Source organism: Palaemon carinicauda, chromosome 8 (genome assembly GCF_036898095.1).
Source record: "Palaemon carinicauda isolate YSFRI2023 chromosome 8, ASM3689809v2, whole genome shotgun sequence".
NCBI classification, from domain to species: domain Eukaryota; kingdom Metazoa; phylum Arthropoda; class Malacostraca; order Decapoda; family Palaemonidae; genus Palaemon; species Palaemon carinicauda.
In genome coordinates this window covers 87,943,906-87,967,492 of record NC_090732.1, presented here as the reverse complement: position 1 = coordinate 87,967,492, position 23,587 = coordinate 87,943,906, and positions in this window count along the sequence as shown.

Sequence of the window (23,587 nt, the reverse complement as noted above, 5' to 3'; positions counted from 1 at the left end):
AGGTAGTGAAGTCAGCAATGCTCGGAGGGGATAGCAGTTAGGTTCTGCGTGCAAGTTAAGATGCCTGCAATCCCCACAAAGGCAAAGGGGTCCGTCCCACCTCAGGATGATATTAAGAGGCAACATTCATTTGTTTTAAGCTTTTTGACAAAGGCCCATTTTTATTTCCTTTCAGTGAATGTGCATTTGGTAGTTGCCAAATTGTCTGGTGCCTAATACCTCAGTCTTGCAAACACTGCGGGTCCGTCGTCTTGATATAGTGATAGATCAGTGGTTCTTAGCCTGTATTCGATCGAACCCCAGGGGTTCGGTGAGCCAGTCTCAGGGGTTCAGCGGAAATTATATAAACACAAATATGAGAGTGGCACTTAGCAAGTTAAGCCACGGATTTCTGAAATTGTCTCTGAAAGGCAACAGCAAAAAAAACATTGATTTGCAATAAGTATTCATTATATTTTTGCTTTTGTGTGGAGTTCATATTTTGTTGATATTCTTCTTTGAACACAGTGGTTCTGTGTGCAAATGATGCATGGTTCATATTGTGAACTGATACAATATATACCCATGTTTTGAATTTGAAATATATGCTGATATATATATGATATATTCAGGTGAAACTTTCTTTTTCTTTTCCCCTTTATTTCATTTACTCATATTGTATATATATATATATATATATATATATATATATATATATATATATATATATATATATATATATATATATATATATATATATATATATATATATATATATATATATATATATATATATATATATATATATATATATATATATATATATATATATATATATATATATATATATATATATATATATATATATATATATATATATATATATATATATATATATATATATATATATATATATATATACAGTATATATACACACACACGCACACACACACACACATATATATATATATATATATATATATATATATATATATATATATATATATATATATATATATCCGACTATGAAAGGTTCGATGAGTGTATATATGACACTTCCGGGGTTCGGTACCTCCAACAAGGTTAAGAATCCCTGTAGATACTGTTTTTTTGTAGGATCGTGGGTATCTGTTGTAGTTGTAAGTGTAAGACATTCTCCTACTATTATGTACCAGTACATAAATCCCTAAGAGATGAGGGCAGCCATTCTATCCCTCGAACAGTTCCACCAGGTCCTGGTGGGGCACTCTGTGGTATTGATTGGCGATAACACCACACACACACACACACACACACACACACACACACACACACATATATATATATATATATATATATATATATATATATATATATATATATATATATATATATATATATATATTAAAAAAACATACATACCTACATATACGTATATGTATGTATACATAGTCATAGGAGGCATTGTATTCATAACTGACGCCATAAGATCTCTATATAAGAAAATATTACTTAATGACACTGCTCATAATATCCTACTCGGAAATAAATAGTCAAGAACATTTTTTTACTTTTATTATAAAAAAAATTAACCTTATTCTTATAGCATGGCTATGCAAAGAGTTCTGAGAAACTTTCATCTATGGTAATTTTTTTTTTATAATTGAGGGAAGTATGGCAAAGAGAGACAAGAGATACATAGAGCAATAGAAAGTAGCTGCTCCCAACCAAAATAGGTAATGTCTCTAGATAAGGAAACTTTTCATAAAACTCCTACTCTTTATTTGCCTGAGTAACCTCGAGGATGTAGAGGGTGAATCTTCTGTTTGAACACGTGAAAAGAGAAAATTAATTATATCCTTTCCAAAAAAAAAAAAGATTTCTGTTTACTCTCACTATATTATGAACATAACATTATATTTCATTTATAACTGCATTCTATCTTACAAGGGAGAACTTTGTTCGTTTATTGTACAATATAAAGACTAATAAAGTAAAAGACTAGTTTACTTAGAAATTACTTCAAGAAAATAATTAAGTCATTAAGAACTTTAAGAAATCCAGTTTTACGTTCTCTCTCTCTCTCTCTCTCTCTCTCTCTCTCTCTCTCTCTCTCTCTCTCTCTCTCTCTCTCTCTCTCTCTCTCTCTCTCTCTATATATATATATATATATATATATATATATATATATATATATATATATATATATATATATATATATATATATTTATGGCTCAAAAGGAAAATATGCAGCATTCCATGCCCCAATAGCCTAATCCTTTCATGGCTGAATCGCATTTATAATTTCCACATAAGCTTTTCGTACTCTGAGGACTCGTCAGCAGCACATATCCTTTACCCTACATTCATCACGTGTTTATGATGTATGCCAAAGATTTCCCAATCAAAGACTTCTTTGCTCGCTAAGATTAGGATGAACTGTCAATTTTGCCGGTATACCCTAACACTAAGCAGAGTGTGAGTTTCTTCAAAAGGATATATATCTACAGACTTCCTTTCTACAGTTTACTCGACAGATATATTCCTATACACATATATTACATTTTTGCTTCAAAATTTCCACGTATGAAAACATTTCTAAATTATATAAAAATCAAATATTCAAATATCTAAAACTGTTAACGAAGGAAAAAATTAAACTTCTTTTCTCAGTAAGTTTGTAACTAAAATAGAAAAATTATTGTATGTGATTTTTGATCTCGTACGGCAATTTGTATTTTTTTTTTTTTTTTACAGGACTTCTTACGGCAATATATACTGTAGATGTTACCTATGTTACAATGTGCATCAGATTAAAAACACCACTTTACCCTTGAAAACTGTAGCGTTCAATATGAATTGAAAATGCCGAAGCGTTAACTTTTGAGTATATTAACTTAATTAGTGCAATAAATACTTTACGGTCAATAATACCAACGATAAGTAATAATCAGCTATATACTGACTATTCTTATACATCATCATCACCATCATTAGTAACAGCAATAGCAACAACAACCACACAACCAGCAGAAAAACAACATAGTAGTGCATATTGTATCCAACCATTATCTTTTCACGCTCAATCTAACAAACATATCCCTCAAAGTGTTTGATGGACGAAAGGGCAAGCCTGGATAAGATGATCAAATACGGTTGATAATGAAATTATTTTGTCTGGAAGAAAAAGATTATTAGTTCGGATACTATCAGAGCAAATACCGACAATGATAATCATTTTAAACTTTATAAGAGTTTTGTTTGCATCAATCTAGAAAAATGTCCTACGATTTTTTTTTTCATTATAATAATACTTCCTTTACAAGTTGAAGAGGTAGAAATGTTCAGATATGCATGAAAGAATGCATGGACAATGTTATTATCACGTTTCTGAGAGACAGGTAATGGTTGGATGAACAAAATTATATGATATCCTTGTACGGAGAAGGAAATGACAATGCGGTGTTGCTGCCTGTTCAGCATTAGGATTAGCAGGTGGGTAAGATTTGACAGTTGCCATACTGTAGCTATTTTTGCTCTCTTATTTGCCATTGTCACTATTAGAGCATTGAGTGAGTTCTAGGACAACTGGTCAGGGCAATGATGTAATGGCGAGTTGAATATCTTAGGAGGAGGATGATGCGGGCATGTAGTTTCTACTCTTTTAAAAGATTCGTTAATGGCGCTTGTAGATTAGTCTTAAAAAGATGTTTCATTACCATTCAAGTGTATTTTAAAAAGTATAGCTATGTTCTATATTTGTATTGGTGTACAATGTATGGTACCTCAGGGTGTTGACATATTCTTATGTTTGCAATCAATAAATAATCATTTTAGTTTTATCATACTAAATATTTGGTGTAACTGCTTCATGATTATTCGGGACAGAATGGCCTCATCCTTCATGTTTAAATGGTATACGAAGGCTTTGAAACAACTTTATGGTATAACTTGAATGGCTGTTACCTTCAAACTATTTGTATATTATTGCATCCTTTTTTTCTCCAGTTTTCTAGCGAAAGATGAGTTTTTCAACAGACGGTGGGAGTCCTAACTTCTTGACGGTCGTTTTCGATAAGGAAGTGTTTGCTAAAATATATTAAATAGGAAAAGCTCTTTTTTCAATCTTTCGGGATTGTTACCTTGCCTTACATTGAAGAAGGATAAGGTTCTGTGTTTGCATTTCTCACAGGAAAAAATTCAAAGCCAAAGTAGTCCACTAAAGTACTCATGCTGAGCTTGAATCTCCATTTAAATTTCATACTCACAAAGGTGTTAATAATCTATTGATAACACAGAAAGGTTGAGAGTCATACTGAAGATGCCCTCCTCCAAAATAGGAAAGTAAAAAGGAATTTACAGGAATCCTGAAGGGGATCCCATCAATACGTCATGAAACTGGGATTAGAGATTATACTTATAACTACTCAAGAGGACCATCTTCATGTATGACTCTGGCAAAAGCTACAGGGTTTCCTGAGGTAAGTACAATTTAGGTTAATTATGACAGTTTTAGTGTATATTAATCAAGGGTTAGGTTAACTAGTTCATTCTATAAAAAAATATGACTTGGAAGGTGTAGTATATAAATGCACGTATGAATCAATAAATGTTCTGATGCCGTATATAAAATTAGTAGGTCTTCAACATGTTTGGCTAGGTGTTAATTTAGTAATAGATTTTGTGAGTTTTATGTCTGAAGATTTCAAACCAATATAAATTAAACTGGGTTCAGAGCACCAAAGGTATGATGGAAGGTATGAATATACCGATCTAGCATTTCCCTCAATAATTGTAGTCATATATAGTCAGTTCTCCTTAATCAGGATCTTAGGGATTCTATAAAACTTGAAAGTATAACCAAGAATTGAAGCTGACTTTTTGTAGAATTATTTTGTGATGATTACAACTACTAATAGGATGGATTTATCCAATGTCCTTATAGAAAATCCACAATCAATGAAGCTTTTTAGGGACTACCTTCAGCTGAATTCTCTTTGGCCACTTAAATCAGGGCAAGTACCTTAACAGCATTATCACATCATTATATCCTAAACAGATAATGTGACCAGTTATTCACTTAATCTGTACATAGATGAAAGGATTATCCATCCAGATATAATATGCTCCGATTAAAGTGTAGAAAGTACATCTATAGTGCTGATACTATCCCCAACTAAGGTCTATCCCTCTTTTAATCCTTTACATCATCAATATAAATCGTATTTACCAAAGAGGGAATGGGTTTGCAATGGGATCCCCTTCAGGAGTCCTTTTAGGCATATTTTGCATGGTTATGTTAGAGAGAAGACCATTCAGTTGAATTCCACCTCAACATGTCATAATTACGTCAGTTACGTTTTGTGAGGGTGGAAGAAATATATCTCAACACCATTACGAGATTTAGTGTGGAATGCTTGGTCTCACGTTCTACTTCTGCCCATATATTATAAATTAGGGACACAAACATAAATAGAATGACCACAATGAGTGTTCTAGGGGGTACACAAAAACATTGCCAAAATAATTAAGTGATTCTCATATTGTTCAACATGGAGGACAACACTATAGGAATCTGACATATCCACCTTGATATTAATGAGCAAATTCTTTTATACCTTAGAAAGGTAAGGGCGTATTTGTGCTAAAAACAACTTGTGGTACAAAAGACCCAGCCCTATTGAAGAGACAGGAATTTGCTTGAAATTGTAATTCAGAGGTATCTTTCAATATTAACAAAAGAAGAATTTTCTTGTACTGCATATGATCTTCAGGGAGAACTCCATACTTACTGGTGTAATAAGAAAATAGTCATCACTATATGTTGAAAAATATATAAAAAAAATCCATATTCTTCCTGAAAAATAGCAGCATCTAAAGCAGAACACTATAAGAAGCCTAACATTGTAAATCACAGAGAGTACTCAACTGAGGGATAACTTGAATAATCTCTCAAATTAGGATGCTTCAGCTCCAAGCATTTGTCTTTCTTTCTACAATACTAAAGCCTGCCTGACACTTGCACGAATTTCTGGCACGTATTGGCACGCATTTGTCGTGACAATGTGTGCCACTTTTGTGGCATGCACTGGGAGGTTCCTGCACTGTTCATGACAAGTTCACGCATAGTTCACGCATAGTTCACGACAAGTTCACGACACGTTCACAACATGGCACGAATTGGCACGACGAGTTCACGACAAGTTCACGACACGTTCACGCATAGTTTTCGCACTTCCTGCATTGGCATGCATCGTTCATGCCAGTTCACGACTTGGCCACGCCATATAAAAATGGGGCTTCTCTAACCCGAGGACATTGTTGGACTGGCTTCGGAAGAGACAACAATGCTTATTGTCAGAGACACCATTGCAAAGAGGAGAAGATACCTATACCTGGCAGCTGCTCTAGCCTTTGTTGGAGAGCAGCAGAAAAGGCTGGCAGAGGAAAAAGAGAAACAAAAGGCAAACCCCACCTCGAAGAAAGATACAAAGGAAACTGTGGGTCAGGGAATGGTTAACCAGAAGGCACGAGTTTGGACAGTATGACAGTTTATTGACTGAACTCCACAAGGAAGATCCAAGGGGCTACAAAAATTACCTCAGAATCACACCTGACCTGTTTCAAGAGATGATTGACAAGTTAACCACGCACCTCCAGAAGCAGTCCACCTTCATGAGGGAACTGCTTCAAGTTGGACTCAAGTTTGCTGTCACCCTCCACTTTTTAGCCTCTGGAAATTCCTATCAAAGTCTGCAGTACAGCTTCAGGGTTGATGCAAGTGCCATCTCCAAGTTCATACCCGAGGTGTGTAAAGCCGTCATCGCTGTCTACAAGGACGAAGTGCTGCGCTGCCCCAAAACTGAAGAGGCCTGGAAGGAAGTTGCTGCCAGGTTCAGCTCCAGATGGAATTACCACAACTGTCTGGGGGCTGTGGACGGAAAGCACATCGCCATAAAGAAGCCACGCAATGCTGGCTCTTACTACTACAATTACAAGGGCTTCCACAGCAGTGGCAGATGCTTCCTACAAGCTCCTCTATGTGGATGTTGGGGCAGAGGGTGGTGCGTCGGATGGAGGAACATGGAGCAACTGTTCTCTGCATGATGCTGTAGAAGACAACAGAGCTAGAGTGCCTCAACCAGAACCACTCCCTAATGATGGCAACCCAGTGCCCTATCACTTCGTAGGGGATGACGCCTTTGCACTCCGAACCTGGATGATGAAACCATTCTCCCATCGGTCACAAGTCCTACGAGAACGCATATATAGCTACAGGTTGTCTCGTGCCTGACGTGTCGTGGAGACTGCCTTTGGAATTTTATGTCAAAGGTTCCGTTGCTTCTTGACGACGATGTAGCAGAACCCCGACACCATCAACCTGATCACCATGTGTGCCTGTGTCCTGCACAACCTCGTCCTCATCAGATACCCATGCGCTTTGACAGAAGTGGACTACGAAGATCAGAACACACATGCTCTGATCCCTGGTGGATGGAGGAATGAGCATCACCTGCAGGGGCTAGTGCCTCTACCCGGCCATCAAACCCAGAAGGATGCAAAGGATCAGCGAGAGTACCTTTCACATTACTACATGTCCCCAGCTGGTGCTGTCCCTTGGCAAGAAAAAATTGTAGTAACTCCATGAGCTGCATAGTTGGTCCATTTTGTTAATAAAAGAAACGTATCTTTTTCGTTTGTATTTTTTGTTGCCATTTTTTTTCAATAAGAAAGAATTTTATTTACATATAAACAGCAGACATCAAATATGTACAAGTATTACATTCCAATTATTTACAAGTGTCTCATCTCATCTCAGTCAGTGTCCTTGCTGGTATTTTTTTGTCCCTTTAGTTTTTGGTTTATTTTTCTTTCCTTTTTATTTAGTGTTTTTTTTTTTTATTTTATTTGTTTTGAAATAAGAAAGCATTTTTATTTACATAAAAACAGCAAACATATGAAGTTTTTAGACTCTTGATTTTAAGGTAATAGAGAAAAATAAGTGTGTTGAAATAAGAAATAATTTTATTTTTACATTAAAACAGCAAGCATACAAATTTTTTTGGCTCTTTATTTTAACGTAATAGAGAAAAATAAGTGTGTTGATGAAATAACAAATCGTTTTATTTGTTTACATTAAAACAGCAAACATAAAAATTTTTTGGGTCTATTTTTCTTTCTTTTTTATTTATTTTTTCGTTTCCCTTTTTTTCTCTTTATTTGATAAAGTTATAGAAATATTTTGAAATAAGAAATCATTTTCCTTTTACATTAAAACAGCAAACATAAAAATTTCTTGGGTTTATTTTTCTTTCCTTTTTATTTATTTTTTCGTTTCCCTCTTTTTTCTCTTTATTTGAAAGTTTTATAAATATTTTGAAATAAAAAATCATTTTATTTTTACATTAGCACAGCAAACATAAAAATTTCTTGAGTTTATTTTTCTTCCCTTTTTATTTATTTTTCGTTTCCCTTTTTTTTCTCTTCATTTTAAAGTTACAGAAATATTTTGAAATAAAAAATCATTTCATTTTTGCATTAAAACAGCAAACATAAAAATTTCTTGGGTTTATTTTTTTTCCTTTCTATTTATTTTTTCGTTTCCCTTTTTTCTCTATCTTAAAGTTATAGAAATATTTTGAAATAAGAAATCATTTTATTTACATTAAAACAGCAAACATAAAATTTCTTGGGTTTATTTTTCTTTACTTTCTATTTATTTTTTCGTTTCCCTTTTTTTCTCTATTTTAAAGTTATAGAAATATTTTGAAATAAGAAATCATTTTATTTACATTAAAACAGCTAGCATCAAAAAGTGTCGGGTTTATTTTTCTTTCCTTTTAATCAATTTTTAGTTTCCATTTTCATTCTTTGTATTTTAAGGTAATAGACAAAAATAAGTGTTTTGAAATAAATAAACATTTTATTTGCATTAAAACAACATATATGTACAAGTATCATAGTCCATTAATTTACAAATATTTACAAGTGTGTCTCATCGATTAATGTCCTTGGTGGTTGTGGTACCACAGCGTGGGGATGACTCGTGGACTGGTGGGGTGTTGAGTTCCTTGGACGTGTAAAGGGATGAGGGTGACATGGCCTCTTCTAGGTTGCTCTAGAGGGTCCCTGGGGTCATGACAGGGAAGCTGAGTGGTGTCAGAGGAGTTTTGAATGTCGATGACAGCGACGACAATGAAGGTGTTGGTGAGGGAGCCTGGACCATGGTGGGCAAGGTTAATGACGTTGATGGTGAAGGCACCTGGACAGGGGTGGCTGACGGTGGAGTTGGCATCCCTGGTTGCCACTCCGTGGTACGGGGCCAGGAAGACTGGCCTGAATACTGTGGTGACTTGGGCGGCATCCAGTTATGACTGGCTGGACGATGCTGCTGCTGCTGCTCTGGCTGTGCCAGCGAGGGTGCTGGTTGAGGTGGATGCCAGAGTTGCTGCTGCTGAGGAGGCTGCCAAGGTTGCTGGTGGTGTGGGGGCTGCCAAGGTTGCTGTTGCTGTGGGCCTGCCCAGGTTACGACTGGTTGTTGCTGTGGCTGCTGGAAGACCTGACGCCGCTGCCTGTAGCGGTGTAAAAGGTTGAGGCACTCAATCTGGAACTCGTGCCAGTGGTCTTCTGGGATGACACGCATGTAGCCTTCCAGCAGGCACGCAAAATCGCCCACAATCTTGTGCTGGGCGCTGAACGAGGGGGTCGCCATGGATTCTGCTTTCGACATAATCTGAAAAATATAAATATCATAAAAATATATTATATATATATATATATATATATATATATATATATATATATATATATATATATATATATATATATATATATATATATATATAAATATATATATAATATATATAATATATATATATATATATATATATATATATATATATATATATATATATATATATATATATATATATATATATACAGTGATACCTCGGTACTCGACCATAATCCGTTCGAGATCCGTGTTCGACCTCCGATTTGTTCGAGTACCGAATTTTTTTTCCCCATAAGAAATAATGGTATATATTCTATTCCGTTCCCAAGCACTCGAACAGGCCCAAAATATTAATAAAACGTGTACCTAAACAACAATAATTATCTAAATGTGTATGAAATTGGTCAGAAAATCCTATAAAACAATTTTAAACCATTTACTGTACTAAAATAAAACAATTTTAAACCATTTTCTGTACTGTAGTGAACATACCTTTGAGCAGCGGTTCGATGGCATACAGGGATGGATGTGGAGAGGATGGAAGGGGGAGGTTACTGCTTGGAAGGAGAGTCCCCTTCCATGATGTGGCGGGGTAGTTCTCCTTCAGGAGTTATTTCTCTCTCCAATGAAAGGGTGGGCAGATCTATTTCAGGGGTTTCTTCTCTTCTTTGTCTCTTCTTTGGAGGAGAAACAGGCTTTGATGTAGCAGCTTTCTTTTCTTTTGTGAAAAACTGGTCTATTGTTAATTGTTTCTTCCTCCTCTGCAGTATTTTTCGAAAATGATACATGACACTATCATTAAACATATGCACTGCCCGGTTTGCTACTGCAATTTCTGGGTGGTATTTTTCAGCAAAAGCCTGCACATCTGCCCACTTGGAACAAATTTCATTGATGAGAGAACTTGGAACATCCTCCCTTACCTCATCCTCTTCTGAAGATTCCTGCTCCACAATCAGATCCTGCTGCTGTTGTTGTTGCAGGTGCAACAATTCCTCCACAGTCAACTCGGTAGAATGGCTTTCTACAAGCTCATCAATATCATCCTTGTCGACCTCAAGCCCCAAACTCCTGCCCATGACAACAATTTCCTCAACGACATCAGTGTCATCAGAAATTACAGGGGTAGCAGTGCTTGGACCCGCCTCTGGTTGGAAACCTTCAAACTCCCTCTCTGTGACACATGATGGCCACAGCTTACGCCAGGCAGAGTTCAATGTCCTATAGGTCACACCTCGCCAAGCTTGGTCAATCATGTTAACAGAGTTGAGGATGCTGAAGTGTTCCTTCCAGAATTCCTTTAGGGTCAACTTCGTGTCACTGGTCACTTCAAAACACTTTCTGAAAAGGGCCTTGGTATAGAGTTTTTTGAAGTTTGAAATGACCTGTTGGTCCATGGGCTGGAGTATGGGAGTAGTATTGGGGGGCAAGAATTTGATTTTGATAAAGCTGTATTCTTCTTTCAAGTCATCCTCGAGACCTGGAGGATGTGCAGGAGCATTGTCCATAACCAGAAGACATTTCATTGGCAAGCTCTTTTCAATGAGGTAAGCCTTAACCTGGGGGGCAAACACTTCGTTTATCCACTCAGTAAAGAATTGTCTTGTGACCCAAGATTTAGTGTTCGAGCGCCACATAACTGGTAGTGCACTTTTACAAATATTATTTCGTTTGAACACCCGGGGGTTGTCCGAGTGGTACACTAACAAGGGTTTGATCTTGCAATCGCCACTTGCATTTGCACACAGCAACAATGTTAGCCTATCTTTCATTGGCTTGTGACCTGGCATCTTCGTCTCGTCCTTGGTAATGTACGTATTGGCTGGCATTTTCTTCCAAAATAACCCAGTCTCATCACAATTAAAGACTTGTTGTGCGATCAAATTTTGTTCATTTATGTACCGATCGAATTCCCCCACGTATTTATCGGCTGCAATTTGATCCGAACTAGCTGCCTCCCCATGCCTAGTAACACGATGAATACCTGTTCTATTACGAAACTTTTCAAACCAACCCCTGCTCGCTTTAAATGTAAATGAATCACTTTCACTGGTACTCGGACTTTTCTTCACTAATTCTTCATAGATATGCAACGCTTTTTCACAAATGAACGCTTCACTAACACTTTCCCCGGCCAACTGTTTTTCTTTAATAAATATTAAAAGCAACTTTTCCATCTCCTCAATCACTTGTGGCCTTTGCTTAGTTACCGCCGTAACTCCCGTTGCAACATTCGCCTTCTTAATCATTTCTTTATGCTTTAAAAACGTAGAAATGGTCGACTTCGCCATTCCGTATTCTACCGCTAAATCGGACACTCGTACACCCTTCTCATATTTCGCTATAATTTCCTTCTTCAACTCGATCGTTGTTCGCACTGTTTTCCTCTTCTCCTTCCCCTTAACACTCATTACTTTCTTGGGACTCATTATGAAAGCTAAAAAAGCAATTAAAAGCACTGAAAATCACTAAATCACAACGAATGCTGATCGCGCGTTGTCTGAGTGACGCTCTCGAGAGAACTGATGCTTCCCGAACAAGCGAGAGTGGCCGAGATGGCGCGATCATCACAAAGCCCATGCGGTCGTCACGTGTTCGGCTGGTCGAGTACCGAATTTTTGGTCGAGCACCGCAGCAAAAATTTCTCGAAAATTTTGGTCGAACTCCGAATTGTTCGAGTATAGAGTCGTTCGACTACCGAGGTATCACTGTATATATATATATATATATATATATATATATATATATATATATATATATATATATATATATATATATATATATATATATATATATATATATATATATATATATATATATATATTATACAAACATTGTAACAATTTAGTACAGCATTTTAATGCAACAGATTGCACATTCTATGTCAAAACAATGGATGAAACTGGAATACAATCTACATGTAGACATTTGGATTCTCACATTCTTCAATATAGTACTGAAGTCCTTCTCGGACACACAGGTGTAGCTGGGTGTGGTGTCTAGTGTTGTTGGGCTGGACCGCTTCCCCTTGCCCTTGTCCTTCCAGGTGCTCGTAGATGCATGGCTGTGGGAACCTGTGGACCTCACATCATCATCGTCTATGTCGCTGACCGTCACTGCACCTGCTTCTGAGCCAGGAAACTGCTCACTGGAGACTGTCTCTCCCCGGACAATGTGCTGTATGAGGAAGGCCCACGTTTCCATTATGTACTCCTTACGGCCACTCCTTCTGGCCTGGCCAGCTCCACTCTTCTTCTCCTTCTTCATAATCTTCCCCACCCTGGTCCTCAAGTTCTCGTAACACTTTTTGCATTGGGCACAAGTGGCAGGAGGATCCAGCTGCTCTCCTAGTTCGTCCCAAAGGCTGTTCTTCGCTACCGTTTTAATCCACTCCTTGTGTTTCTTGTCAAACAGCATGGGGTTCTCCTTAACAAGGTCGGCCAACACAGTCTCCGTCTCTTCTGTCCAGCAGTAGTTAGGGATTTCCTTCTTTGATATCCGAACCCGCTTCTTCTGTTTCATTTCATCATCTGACTCTGGCTTGTATCCTGCTGTGTCTCTGGGATCACGAAATCGAGACTTGATAATGAGCAGTGAGGAGAATCTCGATCAGCGGTCCCCCTTCCCTTTGTCAGTCTGCTTCGGGGCATGTTGTCTCTTCGCTGGCGAGCTCTGGAATGGCGAGCAGTGTCCTCAAAGCTCTATTTATACACCCCCAAATCCCACAAGAGCGCCACTGGCATAGTAGGCATGCACTAGCGTGAACGATGAGGGAACTGGTGTGAACTTGTCGTGAACAGTGAGGGACGATGCGGGAGGATGCGTGCCAGTGCGTGAACTGGTCGTGCCATCAATGCGTGACCATGTCAGTGGGAAGGCTGCGACGCGCTCATATTCGTAAACATGTTGTGAACTGGCGTGAATGATGCGTGAACTGAAGTGAACGCTTCGTGAACAGTGCGTGGCAGTCGTGGCATGGCACGCATTGGCACGCACTGGCACGCATCCTCCCGCATCGTCCTGCACTGTTCACGACACGTTCACTCCAGTTCGCGCATCGTTCACGACTAGTTCACGCCAATTTTGTCGTGACAATGCGTGCCATAAATTTTGAACATTTAAAAATTCTCGCCACGACTGGCACGCATGCCACGCACCGTTCACGATACGTTCACTCCAGTTCCCGCATCGTTCACGCCAGTTCACGACAAAATGCGTGCCAATGCGTGCCACAAATTCGTGCAAGTGTCAGGGTACCTTAAGTCCCCTATTCTATCTCAAGCCATCCATGAAAAAAAAAAATGCCTGATACTTCTGGAATTAACCCTATCATGCTCTGAAACGTGTAATAGAGGTAAAAATCCTACCGATCATGAATATAAGGAGAGGCTGAGAGGATCGAGCAGCTTCTAATTTGGCATCAGAGAGTACAATATGGGCACCAACATCCTCCACTAGGACATTATTTCAACCCGTAATCCTTCTACAGCCTTAAATAACTATACCATAACTATACCAGAATTCTTGCTTTAAGTCAAATGCGAGACCAATAAGGTCTGAGTAACAGCAATGACCTTCAAACGTTGCGATCAGCAACTTATAATGCAACACTATCAATCACAAAATCACTCCTCCTGAAATGAAAAATATCAATTATTTTTTATTGAATAGCGGAGAACTTCTGCACCCTCTTCAATTTGTAGTAAGGAATGTCATCAGCAAAGTATAAAAAAAAAAAAACTTTTATAAGGACAATGCAATGTAAATGGCTTAATCATTACACAATAGTGATTTGGGAAAGTGCACCCTTTTATAATAATAATAATAATAATAATAATAATAATAATAATAATAATAATAATAATAATAATAATGGCTGCCTTAGTTGCATAGCATTATACTCTGACTTCTCAATGGCTCTTATTATCTTCTTTTCAGGATTTATACATACAGCCGATAGGATGACTTTTGCCCAATTGTAATTGGGAAAAAGTCATCCTACATGCTGGGTAATGAAATTCAGGAATAATTGGTGAATAAAGTTTTAATGTAAAGTTTACAATTTAGGTAAAATTTACAAGCCACGTATAAGATTACAGTGAATAAGCTACGCGTTTCGGGAGTGCTGTCTCCCTTCATCAGGCTACACTGTTGGAAACGATGCTAGCTACGTCCTTATATATGGCAATTCAGGCTTAGGTCGCCTCTCTGCCCCCAATGTAATTTCGCCGCCTCTCTGCCTAAGCCAGAATTGCCATATATAAGGACGTAGCTAGCATAGTTTTTACCACTCTAGCCTGAGGAAGGGAGACATTCACTCCCAAAACGTTTAGCTTGTTCACTGTATTCCTTTATCCGACTTGTAAATTTTACATTAGAACCTTGATTCGCCAATTATTCCTGAATTTGACTACCAACCATGAAGGATGACTTTTGCCCATTACTGGCTGTATGCAGTAATCCTGAAATGATAATAATAATAATAATAATAATAATAATAATAATAATAATAATAATAATAATAATAATAATAAAATGTTATCAATGCTATTCTTAACATCAGAAGGACATTTGTTCTTTCCACTTCATATTACAAAACACTTTCAAGTCACAAAGTTATCAAGCTTTTATTCACTTGATAATTTTATGAGTAAATTATAATACACCTGTGGGAACACGGATGAGGTCACGCAATAATAAAGTGGTGTTTTCTCCCTTCATAGTCCTATTCGGTTTGAAATTTCAAATGACTACTCATTGAGGGTTATAAGTTATTCACAGACAAATACAATATATATATATATATATATATATATATATATATATATATATATATATATATATATATATATATATATATATATATATATATATAAACGTAAGATCATTATCAGATGAAATAACAATAAAACTCCGAACCTACTCTTTAAAGAGTGTTCATTGTATGCTCTAGTGGCTAAAATGAAAGTTATATCAATCAGCACATGCACATGGGTTCACCATCAAAATTCTCCTTAATCATTTCCTTGAATCATCACTCAAGTGTTCTATATTTTTTTTCCTTTGAGTTATCCATCCCACTGCGATATGAGCCGAAGAAATATTATTAGAGGACTGCAACCTAACAACTAACTTTACATTCAGACAACAAAGATATTTATACACACCCAAGTTGTCACATTAGGGTGACTATTGCGTGTTTATAATCAACGATATTTGTTCATAAAATTAATATTGGCATAAAAAAGTAGATAACACAGCCATGGAATGAAAATATAGAGTTTAATATAGCGTGTTACAGTTAATGACTTTTTACATGTAGTCCAACAACGGTTGCAGTTATCAAGGAATACCTTGATAGGACTGTCACATGAATTTCTTTTCCATGCTTTGTAATCACCATACATTGGCATTTTTTATACGTGTTTTTCTAGCAAATTGAGAGAGAGAGAGAGAGAGAGAGAGAGAGAGAGAGAGAGAGAGAGAGAGAGAGAGAGAGATGCCAATTGCTGCCACAGGACCAACATGCTACGACCTCGTGGAGGGATGCACCCTTACTGCGATAGAATCACAGTGGTTGTTAGGCATAAGAAAGGCCTTGTCGTGAGAGGGCTTTCCGCCCTGAAGGTGCCGAGTGCTATAAACCCCCTTCCTTTTTGGTTGTAACTTAGAACATTATGGCGAACTAAAATAAATCCCACCCCTCTCTCTCCCTGGGTAAAAGTCCAATTATAATCTCCTGTATAAGAATTAGTTAACAAACATTCACTTAGAAGGCATACTTCCTTTGGCTCTACTATAACCCTCGGTGTTAAACAATTGCTATATTAGAAAGACTAAAATGTTTAAGTCCCTTTTGTTAGAAATCAGGAAAGTAAAGAAAAAAGAAATATAATTAACAAGTCTTTTACCTTTGGAGATTCAGTTCTACACTATATCCTGTTTTCTGTGTGAAATATTATTTACTCTTCTGCATTATCCAGGAACAGGTAATTCAAGTAAAGATTACCGTGTGTATGTAATAATGGCGGCAAAAGACTGTGTGGCAGCAGTGAGATAAAGGAATTGGACTGAGGAGTTTGAAAGATAAGAGAAATAAAATTTGACAGTATGCTTTAAGGAAAATTGTTATCAAGTAGTGACATTGAGACTGAAGAAGTAGGAATACTTGTGAATTCACAGGTCACTTCTGATTAGGCTGACTTATACTAATATGACTATGATAAAACAGCCGTGGTACCAAGCAAAAGGGACAACACGCGACACTTTCCAACTTTGCTAAGTGGGAAAATGATGAGCCATAAATTCAAATTCTGTGTACCTACACAGGTCCTTTTGGATTACCTATCAGAAGTAACTGGAAGAAGTAACTTTTTTAGTCTAGCTGAAATAATTTTGAAAATAGCAAATGCACGAATTGGTGAGTGTAAGTTTCCCAAATCTGAAAAAAAAACAAAAAATGGCTATAGTCACACCGGTTCTTAAAAGTGCTCTGTATTATCAGGAATTAAACTTATGTAGACCTATTTCGAAACTCTCTTTTGTTTTAAAAGTGCTAGCATACGTAATTCTTGAACAACAAGTCAGTCACTTAGTAGAAATGAAGCTTTGCCAGACAACCAGTCTGCTTGCAAAAAAATATACTCTACGGAGACAGCCATCTGTTGTAAGAGGTGTGCTGGAAATGATGGATGAAAATAGATGTGATATTTTAATATTACTCGATCTTAGTGTTGCTTTTGATGCAGCTGTGCATGAAGTGCTACTAAATGATCTACAGTCCATTGGTGTTGAAGGTAGAGCTTTTGAATACCTGGAAGACTACTTGATTGGCAGAGATAACTGTGTGCAAATTGGAAACTCTTATTCATCATATGAACCTTTAAACAGAGGAGTACCTCAGGGGTGTATACTTGGCCCAATTTTATTCTGCATCGTTACCATTAGTCTATCGAAAATACTACAAAGGCATGCTGCAAAGTTCAAGCTATTTGCGGATGATACACTATTTCACTTCTCAATAAATGCTATAGACAACACCACTGACACTAAACAGAATCCTTGATAGTGTCAGAGAATGGATGGAAATCATACAATAAAAATTAAATGAGAACAAAATTGAGTTTATGGTGGTGGAAAAGAAAGAAAGTGTAAAAAACTTGAATGGTATTCATAAAAAAACATATATAACAACTACCTCCCGGTATTTAGTATAGTTCGTGACCTGGGTGTATCTGGGTAGTAAACACTGCTGGCTATCTCTGAAATATTGGTTTTATAGAAAAGTACCTAGATGAATATCTTGTAAAGAATCTTGTGATAAACTGTGTTATTATCGGAATAGACTACTGTAACTCCATCTATTACAACCTACCAAAAGTACAATTGAATAAATCACAAAACATAATAAACAGAGGAGCAAGACTAATAAAAAGGTGTCCCACCTACAGAAAGGATCACTCCCATACTATTTGATTCACACTGGGTGCTGATTAAAGCAAGAACTGGATTCAAAATGTGTACAATATCCCACCAAGCTATCAAAACTGGTCATTCAAACTATCTAAGAGAATTGCCCATATTTTGCAACCAACAATTTTGACACGAAAATAGTTACAGATGGTTTCAAACTATTAGAATCTACATATATATCTACTGTAGGTTCTAGAGCCTTTAAATATGCGGCCCCAAGACTATATAATGAGTTCCCAGGAGACATCCGAATCGTTGAAGATATCAAGGCTTTCAAGAGGAAACTGAAGACTACCTTATTCAGTGAGTCCTATGCCAGTGACGATTTAACAGTAAATGAGCAATATGTGATATCAAATGTTGAATACTTTGAACGAACAAGATAAAATGACTGTGGAGGTCCTGTAGAGAGTAGGGTTCCCCTGCTGTGTAGGACCGGAAAACAGCCCTCAAAGTAAGTTAAAAGTACCTCTTTTCATCTTACTGAACCTCAGTTTGGGAAAAAAATTAGATCCATTGAGAGTGTCTGTAAATCGAGTGTTAGTGCCAACGACCGAAGATTCTTGGATGAACACTATGAAGATCATGGTGGTAAAAAAAAAAAAAAAAAAAAAAAAAAAGTGGTGATAGAGCGAAGATGATGATGAATCCATTTCAATCATACAGTAGCACTATTTTGTGATTAACATCAACATGAATTTAGTATTGCTTCTGAGTCATTTCAGCAATACTTAAGTAGCCATCAAGTAACTAAGTGAGATTCAGAGTCATTATGGTTTTTATCTACGCATCTCGCCAGAAAAGGATGAATTCCTCAGGGAAAATAGATTGTTACAAAAGTTAAAGGATCCAGGGATTCAATCCTTGATGGAGAAAGGGTACCCATTTAATGTCATCCTTCCCTTGTTTGAACCGATGCCCTTAAAAAACCTGTGAATCGTGTACCACCTCTTCTACTCACCCTGGAAAGAAAGGAAGAAAGTGATCATCTGAAGGATAAAGGGGACAAGAAGGAAGAATAGGTTTCCAAGGAAGAGTCAACCACAATCACAGCAGTTGAAAAATCTCTCAGGATGAGGATGCAGTCAACATTGCTGGGTGAAGAAAACTGTCAACAGGGACACTAACAAGTCCCAGAAAAGGACAAAATCAGAACAGGTGTCCCTAACGGCAAGCATATGACAGATGTTACCAGTGTGGAAAATCAGAGCAAATTGCATGCATGTGTAAAACTACACCAGCACTCAATGCTAGAGCATGAGGTAATTACTAAAAACTGGATTAGAATACCCACGTACTATCCGTCCTCTTCATAATCCATGTTATTCTCCATTGTGGTTTCTCAAGTAACCTGAAAATGTATGTATCCTCCACCCGATTATCACGGAGCATCATACTCACATCAGTAGAAGAAAAGAAGACTGTTCTTCACTATCCCACTATTAACATAGAGACATCAAGAGGTAACTATCCCATTTTAACCGACAGTGGTTCATGTCTTTATTTATTAAGGATATTGTAACAGTTCACTGTATTCGGTCCATGGAGGTTATTAACTGTGAATTGGTAGGATTTGATATTATTTGGATAAACACTTTTTGCAGTTGGCATTATGAAATTTTAAATGTTTACGTAATTTTAGATTCCTGTCATGTTAGACCTGGGTATTTCAGGTGAAACTGAAAGCAATTTGCATACCCTTTGCAGTAAGGAAAACAAAGACCCAATTTGATGTAAGGTCAAAGCCTATTTGAGAAAAGAAACAGCAGTGTTTACTAAAGAAGTTATTTTGAAGCCTCGAAGATTAACTATAAAAGAAGATACACTGTATGTTACAGAGTTGAAAGGAAATGAAACAATATATCGAGTTGTTTTGGCCAACTCGTTTATCTATCACGCTATAGTAATCCCAGATTCATTGCCCATTTCAGGATATGGGGTTCAAGCAATCACCATTGAGAGGTCCTGCGACAAGTTTTGTTGGAATAATATGAAGAATATAGAATCATATGTAAAAAGTGGTTATTTGTGTAATTTGGTTAAACCTCATAAATTAATGTTCCACCAGCATAAATTTGGCCTATTGTTCAGGGAAAATTGAGTAAAGTATCGCGTGTCACCTGAAAGACATACTGTAAATATATCTTTGATTTTGTAGATGCTCAAACTCGTTTCAGCTTTGTTCATCCTTTGGTAGATAAAACGGCTTTTGATGTTACCAAAGCACCTAAAGCTTTTGTTGAAAGATTTAGATTACCACACGACCAAGTATTTCAAAATATAACAAAGCGCTATGATATTAGACATTCCCCATTCTATCCTATCTGCCGGGTTTGAAGGAATTGGTGAAATCAAAGAATCAATCCTCGTCAGCATGTTGTAGTTTTTGGTGATGGATAACCCAAAGAGCTGATTTGATGTATTGTGATGTATTGTGATACCAAAAAGATGTTCTAAAGATAAGCAAAACCGATAGTTGAAAGTGACACCCTCTGTTGGAAGTGATATACTCTGGGATGAAGAATCTTGCTACTCATCCAGAAAATAAGGCAGCAGTACATGTGGCTGATATTGCATCATTCATGTAGATGGCTTCAGGCCACCGAGGGGAGTGGTTGGTGACTGTAAAAAGGTATTGATGTCCTTGGGACATGGGTACAGGGCCAACCATGTCCACCTGAATGTGGGGAAAGTGACACCATAGTTGAGGAATAATGTCTACAATCAAATACGTGTGTCGATGTAACTTTAAAGTTCAACATGAAATGTAGGTATCTTTAGTAATGCCATTCCATGTGAACTTCAACTTCAGTAGCTGTGCAGCAGAAGAGCGCAATGTTTGTAAGAGGTTATGGATTAATTGAAATACTTGTTAGCACATGGGAGCAGGTATCCAACAGTGAGGCCTACCAGTACTGACGTTACAGAGGAGGGTAATTTCAAGTTATTGAAGGTGACGACTTCTTGATGGAGAGACGTGTAGGATTTTCCACAGGTTTGGTGTTTGGTGTCATTAGGTTGGCCTTCTGCTAAGGCCTTGTAATCCAATCCCAGGTGTACATGCAGCCAGCGGGTTTCGGGAAAGAGTGTCGGCAATGGGATTCAGTTTACCAGGGAAAGGTAGAATGGTTCAGTCGCTTTTAGAAATTTCACCATTGATAGGTGGACCACGGCTTGGACCATTGTATTCCATGTGAATGATGAAGGATGTGCCCTACACTAAAGGCCTGAAGTGATGGACAGCCAAATACACTGCCAGTAATTTGTGGTTAATGGTAGGGTAGTTGGATTACGCCTGCGAAGTTTTCCGTAAGAAGGTCACTGATCATTTATTTGAGTAACACTCCAATGGTGACGGCACTGGCACTAGTGAAGAGTAGGAAGAGTTCGGTTGGCACAGGAAGGGTGAGAGCCTTAGAGGTTAACAAGGGCCCCACTTCAGGCTTTATTGGCTTACCATTGAGGGAGTCGTAAAGGGGGCCAAAACCGGGGATAATAGTTCCCTATGCCCAATAACTCCTGCAAGGCTTACCAGTCCATCTTTTTTTAGGATGATGTGTAGAGGCGACGACCATGGGCTTCAGGCCTTTTGACCAAGGCCCATTTCTTCCATTTTTTACGTGATATGCTCTGAAATGCCAAATCTTACTATCCATCGGGAAAATAAGTTAGGAGAGCATGAGGCACATGTTGCATCTTGCATGGGGATGGCTTCAGGCTAGCTAGTGGAGCAATTGATGACTGTAAAAAGGTTACAGTGTCCTTGTGATGTGGATAAGTGGTTAACCATGTCAACGTGAATGTGAGCAAAACATCACCGGGTTAATGAAAAATGTCCACAACCTAGTTCGTGTGTCGATGCATCTTTGCAAATCAACACGAGATAGAGAAGTTGACCTCTTCCTTTACATCTTTAGTAATGTCATATCATATGAACTTTGACTTCAGTAGCTGAGCAGTCGATCAACGCAAGATATGTGACAGGCTATGGATCAAATGAAATATCTGTCAACACATGGGGGCAGGTATTAACGGGTGTGGCTTACTAGTATTGACATTACAGAGAAGATTAATGTTGAAGTCACTGAGGGTGACATTTTTCCAAAGAAGAGATGAGCAAGATGTTCTGCAAGTTTGGTACTTTAGGTACTTTGGTTTGAATTCTCATAAGACCTTGATATCCAATCCCAAGTGTATGGCAGCCAGCATGTTTCTGGAAAGGTCATCGGTAATGGGATTCAGTTTACCAGGGATGTGTTGAATAGGCGGACCATGTATCACACTGTCAAATGAAGCACTGCATAAAGGGAAAGTAATCCGTGTGGATTATGAAGGAAGTGCCCTCTAAGAATTGGCTGATGTGACGGACAGACAAATATACCACAAGTAATTCGTAGATGAAGGCAGAGTAGTTGGATTTAAGTATTGCTCCGTTGACGATGACACTAGTGTTGGTGGAGAGTAAGATCGATGCAGTTGGCACAGAAAAGGTAAGAGCCATAGTAATTAATAGGGTTTTCTTTACATTGCAGAAGGGTGACTCCTGATGGGGTCCACTTCAGGTTTTGAGATACCATTGAGGGAGTCGTAGAAGGGGACGAGAATGGCAAGAACTGATATTACTAGCCCCATCTGCAAGAACTCCTGCAACGCTTTAACCGTCCATCCTTTTTCAGGATGATGTGCATGGGCAACGGCCATAGGCTTGAGTCCTATTGACAAAGTCCCCTTTCTTCAATTTCAATGAATATGTGTTTAGAATCTAACAGATGGTCTGGTGCCAAATCCTTGAATATTGCACACTGGGGGCTGTTGTCTTGATATGGTGAGATACCATGCTTGGCAGGAAACGAGGGCATCTGGCATAGATCTGGCTGGAAGACGTCTGCATAGGAAGTGAGAGCTGGAAGTAGGCATACATGGGCATCCTGATAGACAGAGCGATATTGGAGGGAGTAGGCGATAGAGGTCTAGAGAAAAGACAATAATAAAAAAACAGGATACAGTTGACGATGGAGCGATGTGAAAACTGGAAATGGTCAAGGAAATCCGTACCGATGGGAGGCAGTGTACTGTTGGCAATAAAGAACTTTTACCAGTATTTGGAGCCCCCAAATTACAGTGTCAGCATTTCGTAATGGTGGGTGGGGTTAGCAGATCCCTTTTTCGGCCACTTGTAGTTTTGGAATGATGGGGTTATGCCCTTAAAAGGAAATAAGGCAGAAGAAAACGACAGGCATCCATATCTACCCAAAAACACCCATTAGATCCTGAATCATGCAAAAAGAAGAGATTAGTTCATGGGGAGGCAATTGCCACATATGATGGCCTACTTATATGTTTTTCTTTTTTACCACTGACATCTGGTAGCGCATTTCCTAGCAGCGGCCACGAATCTGGATTGGTAGCAGCACTACTGAGTGT